Genomic DNA, 6,942 nt, shown 5'->3' with positions numbered 1-6,942 from the left:
ACAATTTACTGATTTTGCCCTATGTTGGATACTTTGGGAAATCGGGGGGAAAACCTTGATATCTTTGGCAGTCTGACTCTAGTTTTTAATTACTAAGTACATGTTATTTAGAATCAGTCATTGCTAGAGCACCCCAGCAGGTAATAAGCTGTCTATCAGGGATAAAGATACAAGCAAAAAAGAAAGACAATTCTTTCCTTGGAGGAGCTTCATTCTGAAAGGAGAAGATAATCCATAAAGGAGAGCTGAAAGGAAGGAGGGAGGGAAAAGGTACTCAAGAGGGCATGTTGGGGATGTCCTGAAAGTCATCCACATAACCAGGAGAAGTTGGCCTGGATCTGTCCCTAAAATGGAAGCATTGACAGGAACTCACCTATGGGAGAAGAGAACTTGGCAGAGTGAGAAGACCTTAGGGCAAGATTACAATTGAGTCACAGTTGTGAAAGCTAGCAGAGGAATTTCCCCAGTGGACCACTAGCCATTGATCCTTCCTATTGCCATCCTTAAGACAGTTGATCCATGGGAAAAAGTAGCTGCATAAAATCAGAGCTCCATATCATTTTAGAGACAGAAGGATATTATCTGGGGACTGGGTACAACTTGCCTTCCTCATTCCCCTCCCCCACTCAAAAGGCAGAATAACGTATTTTCTAACAGGGCCAGTGTGAATTCATTTTGTTTGATGATTATAAACTTGTTTCAAGAGATACTGAAGCATTTTTTTTATGAAGAGTTTAGAAGTAAAGGAAGGCCAGACAAACTTGGAAAGTACAGGTTCATTTTGCTGTAGACTTAAATAAAAAAGCATGATGTAGAGGTTAGAGATCTGCAACTTGGTGTGTAGTTCTCTGTTTCTGTTCTATGATGTTCTATGATTATTTCCAATTTGAAAACCAAGTAGAATGAGCATTTCCATAATCATTATAGACTATGGAAATAATCATTCTGCTTGGTTTTCAAATTGGAAATAAAAATAAAAAATTCTGAAATAAAAATAAAAAGATTCCCCAAACTGGCAGGAAGTATGGGTGTACCCCTCAGACTTCATGAGACTGGTGTTTGATGTTGATTTGCCCTTTTAAACCATATGAAACTGCTTGTGGAAGGAATGAGAACATAAGCTAATTTGCCTAGATTGAAACCATTTCAAGATTCTATCGATATAAAACATATTTACATTATACCTGTGCTTAAAAATAATTCTCTACTCTATATCATACCCAGAAGCATTGGCTGTGACTTACCCAGGTAGGTATTTAAATTTTTTAAATTAATTTGATTTGAAGGGTCCTCTAGTAATACCTACAGATTCTCTAGTGTTTGATGGATTCAGTAGGCAAACTGTTGTACTCACAATACATTTTGTTGGTTAGTCATTTTTCAGTTTTATCTTTCTCTTTCTGACCCCAATTTGGGTTTTCTTGACAAAGATACAGGAGTGGTTTGCCATTTCTTTCTCCAGATCATTTGACATATTAGGAAAATGAATGATTTTCCCAGGGTCACACAGCTGCTAATTATCTGAGACCAGATTTGAACTCAGGAAAATAGAGTCTCCCTGACTCCAAATCCAGCACTCTATCCACTATACACCTAGATGTCCAGAATTAAATTTCCTTCCTTATAAAAACAAATATAACTCATTCTACTTGCCCTTGAGTTCAATTACGTGGTTGCTTTCTGTAAGTCATGTTTTACTAGTGAGAAATCTGCTTTGATCCTTTTCTGTGGAATATTCCTATTTGTTCTCATTCAGTGTCTTGGAGATTAATTGTGTTTCCAGACAGATCATGTCCTTAGCACTGCGGCACTTTTTAAATAATTAATAATGTTTCCCTTTTGTTTGGATGGGAGGTGTCCCCAGAGAAATGCATCATGGTTTAATGGACTGGAAGTCAGAAGACTCACCTACTAGTCCCATCTAGCATGCCAGCTGCCACTCTGTATTTTGGCCTTGGTTTCCTCATTTGTAAAATGGAGGTAGTAATACTTCATAGGATTGTTGTGCTTTGTAGAAAGTTTGAGCTATCATCGTGAAAAAAAATTCCCTGGCTTAGTTCCTCTCAGCAGATTCTATCAATACTAGATTCATTCCTTTGGGTTAAATCATTTTCCTTCTAAGGATCCACTTTTAAATTCTGAACATCTCTGGAAGGGAAACGTATAAAGTCCCTAACATTCAGCACACATTTATCAGATACTTATTTTATCTTCCAGATGAGAATAAAGTTATTGAGGAAGGGGGAAAGCAGTAAAAGGAGGGTGTATGTTTGTGTCTGTGTGTCTGTGTGTCTGTGTAGGGAAGGTTACAGGCAGAGAAAGCAGTGCCCCTAAGACAAACTTAGAATAAATTTCATTTGAGGGGTTCTCCAATGTTTGATGGATTCAGTAGGCAAATTATTGTACTCACATTGCAGTTATATTTTGTTGGTCAGTATATAGAATTGGGCAATAGATTCATGGTCAAGAAAGTCTGGATTCAAATTCTGCCTTAGACTGTGTGACCTTGGACAAATTAATTTAAATTGATTTGATTGGAGGGATCTTCTAGTACTACCTAAGTGATCTTGAATGTTTGATGGATTCAATAGGGAAATCACAGTGCCGATACATCTTCACCGTTATAAAAATAAATGCAACCCATTCTCCTTGCCACTGAATTCAATTACCTGATTGCTTTCTTTTAATAAGCTATATTTCACCAATGAGAAATTCACCAGTAAGTTATTATTTCACCAATGAGAAATCAGCTTTGAATCCATTTTATAAAATATTTCTATTCCTACTCTCAAGTGAGATAATATTTGAAAAGCTCAGCACAGTGCCTGATTCATAGTAGATACTTGTCCTCCACCCCCCCAATCTCCAGTGTCTCAGTTAACTCATTTGTTATAAGAGAGATTTGGATAAAATAATTCTTAAGTTTCCTTTCAGCTTGTAAACTATGGTATTACGACTAGAAAAGGAAGACAAACGTGGTGTCTTCCTGGTCTCTTTTTCATTTAGCATTCAAAAACAGAAGCCATGTTCCAAAATCATAGCCCTACAAACTGGGAGGCCTTCTGACTTTGATATTATTATTATCATCATTTTTGCAAGGTAGTGGGGTTAAATGCTGTCTCTAAGTAAGTATTAAGTGTCTGAAGTCAAATTTGACCTCAGGTCCTCCTGACTCCAGGGCCTATGCTCTATCCACTACATCACCTTGTTGCCCCTGATTTTGGTATTTTTAAAGAGAGGGATACTTTAAAGCCAGGAAGCAGAAGTCACATTCAGTATCTCAGTGAGAACCTGAACAAGGTTGCCTGATTCAATTCCCAGTCTTCTTGCTATTATTATACCCAGAAGAAGTGAAGCATTGGGCAGGACAGAAAGCAGAAGGAACTTTGAGTTTCCCTATCAGCAGTCTGGGGTCAAGAATCAAGGAGGAGGAGAGAGGAAGAGGAGGAAGGGGAGGAGTAGTGGGAAGGGGAGAAAAGTTCCTCTCTCCCCACCAGTGCTTAGTCAGTGATGTATTGGAAAGCATTCTGAATATGTTCTCAGAAGAGCTGGGGAATTCCACTCCTGGGTGATGATACTGGACAAGTGCTCTTCCCTCTCTGGACTTCCTCTATAAAAGTAGGGAATTAGTCCATAGACTTGGAAGGTGCTGTCCAGTGAGCAGGACTGTGGTCAGAGTGCTGAATTTAGGGTCAGAGGATGGTCCTTCACATGTGGGCTCTGCCCAAGCTAATCAGCCTTTCTGGGTCTTTATATACAGCTCTGAGAAATGAGGGGCAAGAGCAGCCTTAGGGGAGGCTATTTTTCATATATATATATATGTATATATGTATATATATATGTATATATATATATATATATATATATATATATATATATATATATGTATTTGTATTGATTGTATGCCCCAAGGGAACTCACCAAACCACTCCATAAAACTGACCTGGAAATTGCCCAGAAGGTTCTGCTCTGCATGGGAGGGAGTTCTAGACTCCAAGGAAATCTCAAGTCCGGATCAAAATGAGGGGGTTGGACTAGATGGATCAGAGAATCTTAAGCTGGAGTCCGTGGAGCCTTATGGATCTGTGGGTAGAACAGAGGATCTCTGAACTAGGACAGGGAAAAATGCATCTTTATTTTCACTAACCTTGAACTGAAATTTAATGCCCCCCCCCATTTTGAATGTAGGCAAAATACTATAGTGTTATTACCAATATTTGTAACTTTTCAGCAATAGAAACCGCAGTTATTTTCCTCTGGTATTACAATTGTTGAAGATAGGGGTGGCTAGGTGGCGCAGTGGATGGAGCACCGGCCTTGGAGTCAGGAGTCCCTGAGTTCAAATCTGGTCTCAGACACTTAATTACCTTGCTGTGTGGCCTTGGGCAAGCCATTTAACCCCATTGCCTTGCAAAAACCTAAAAAAAATGTTGATATCTTGAAATATCATTTATATTCATCACTACTTGGAAGTTACTATAGCTCTTAGAAGGCAAACTGCAAATTTTCATTTCATTTGCAGCGGCATATCTTTGTGAATCAGGTTATCCACACTTATAAACCTTCAAAGAAAATCAAAACTGAATGGATATTCATTTCTTACTATACATATTGCCTTATTAAAGACAACTCCATAGTTTAATGTTATTATTCAAGCTAACAATGTCTTTTAAAAATAAAATTTGATGTTAACTAGCCAATATTTAAAATATATTTAATTATATTTATTATTATAAATATTATATATTCACATAGCATATATCATATTATAAATATTAAAATATATTTAATACATTAATAAGGAAGCATATATTACTATATTGCAATTAAAATATTTTAATAACTATCTCATTGTAATTAGTTTTATGAATTTCAAAACATTACTCAGAGAAAGTATTCATAGACTTCCCTAGATTGCCAAAATTTGGTTTGGAACACAAAAAAGATCCCCTTGACTTTTAAATCTGGGATTTTATAATCTCTTCCTTCATCTCCTCTGAATGCCTCAGTCATAGAAAACCCAAAGGTCTGGGGCAGGAGAGGGAAAGGCTCTTGTAGTTCCCTTGACCCCTCTTCCCTTCCCCTCCCACTGGACAAACTGTTCTGATCAGGAAACACAAATCAGTCCTCTCTAATTCACCGAGGACCTTTTCTCAGGTACTTAGGGCTTCAGGCTCCAGGGTCTTTTACATTTTAATTTAAAATGACTGGCAGCATTTGGGCACGTGAGGGTATTGATTTCTCAAGCTTGTTTACCTTCTACTCAAGGGTGTTGGTTTGATGATTGCACATATAACACATGGATTTCGCAAGGCACTGCTGAGGTCCCCTGGGAGTCCATCTGCAGAAATGAAATGCAAGAGGAGAAAGAAAAGGAAGTCAACGGGCCATTAAAACACCACCTTGGAGAAAGGAGAAGCTGGTTCCTTTAGAAGTGTCAGTGATTATTATAAAGATGAGTCTGACCTGTGATTCCATTTAGAAAGGGAACTTCTAGGACAGAAACTTCTTCCACATGAAGGTTGACACTTTCTCTTTTTCTCTATTTCTCTCCTTTCTCTGTCTTCTCTCTATGTATGTCTCTCTACATCTCTCTGTCTCTCCAGCCCTCCCTTTCTCCGACTCTCTTTCCATCTCTCCCTTTCTTTTTCCTTCTCTCCCTTTCTATTCCTGTATTTCTCTTTTTTATCTGTTTCTCTGTCCCTCTTCATCTCTCTCTCTCTCTCTCTCTCTCTCTCTCTCTCTCTCTCTCTCTCTCTCTCTCTCTCGTCACTGAGCTAATCAAATTTTAGGTATGAATAGACCACTATAAAACAGGTATTGGAAAAGACAGAAAATACAGGAAGGGGGGGGGGAATGAAATCAACTCACTTCATTGCCCCCACCCCATACCTGAAAGCCTTCCCTATTTTTTTTTATACCTCTTCAAAGCATACCCAGCCTTCAAAAACCTGCTACAGTCTCATCCACCACCCCTTTTCCACAGAAACTTTCAATGACTGCTGATTTATCTTTGGAACTTGGAACTTGGAACACTATGATAACAGACTATTTTGGTTTGTTCTCTAATTGTAGTCACTTCCATAAATAGACTGTAAGATAAGGATCAGATCTGGTGTTTCTTTTGTACAATCACAATTGATGGGCACACAGTAGGAGTAAAATTGTTCTTGCTGCTGAACCAAACAGCCTTCTCTTCATGAAACCTCAATTTCTACTTTTATGAGTTACTGGGAGAATAAGAGGGCACATTTCTGTAGAACTAGAACACTTACACAATTATCCTATGAGAAAGACAAGTATCATTACCCCATGTTACAGATGAGAGCCACTGAGTCTCAGAGAAGTTATGAGACTTGCCCAAGGCTGTACAATTATTATCAGAGTATCTTAAATCTGATTTCCATTTTGATTTCTATACAGATAGACTGACTACCAAAGTACTTTTTCTCCTAGTCAAGGGGCCAAGCATAGATGGAGTCATGTTTCCCAAAGGGAAGACTTACAGTATGCAGGTACTTGTTATTTCTCCTTTTCCTGCATTGATAGAAAGCAAGGAAAAGGGAATAATTTAAAATTATTTTCAAAATAACATTTTTTGCTATAGTCTTTCAATATTTCCTTCCCCACTGAACCCTCCCTAGAAACAAAGGGAGTCAATTAGACAAAAGCATGCCATTTGCATCTTATGGTATGTAAAATATGTTGTCCCAGCTGTCCCTTCCATCCCATATTCCCACCTTGTATCAGGGAGGTGGTGTTAGAGGTATCAGGGAGATGTGTTTACTTATTTGTTTTATTTAAACTTTAATTTTTTTCTTTTCTTCTCTTGTCAACAGAGCTTTCCATATTTCTTTAAATTTCTCTTATTCACTATGCCACCACAATACATTCAGAGACAATAATTCTTTTTTTTTCCTGCAATTCCTCCCCCCCCCTCAA

Source organism: Macrotis lagotis, chromosome 3 (genome assembly GCF_037893015.1).
Source record: "Macrotis lagotis isolate mMagLag1 chromosome 3, bilby.v1.9.chrom.fasta, whole genome shotgun sequence".
Classification (NCBI taxonomy): domain Eukaryota; kingdom Metazoa; phylum Chordata; class Mammalia; order Peramelemorphia; family Peramelidae; genus Macrotis; species Macrotis lagotis.
This window is presented reverse-complemented; position numbering follows the sequence as displayed.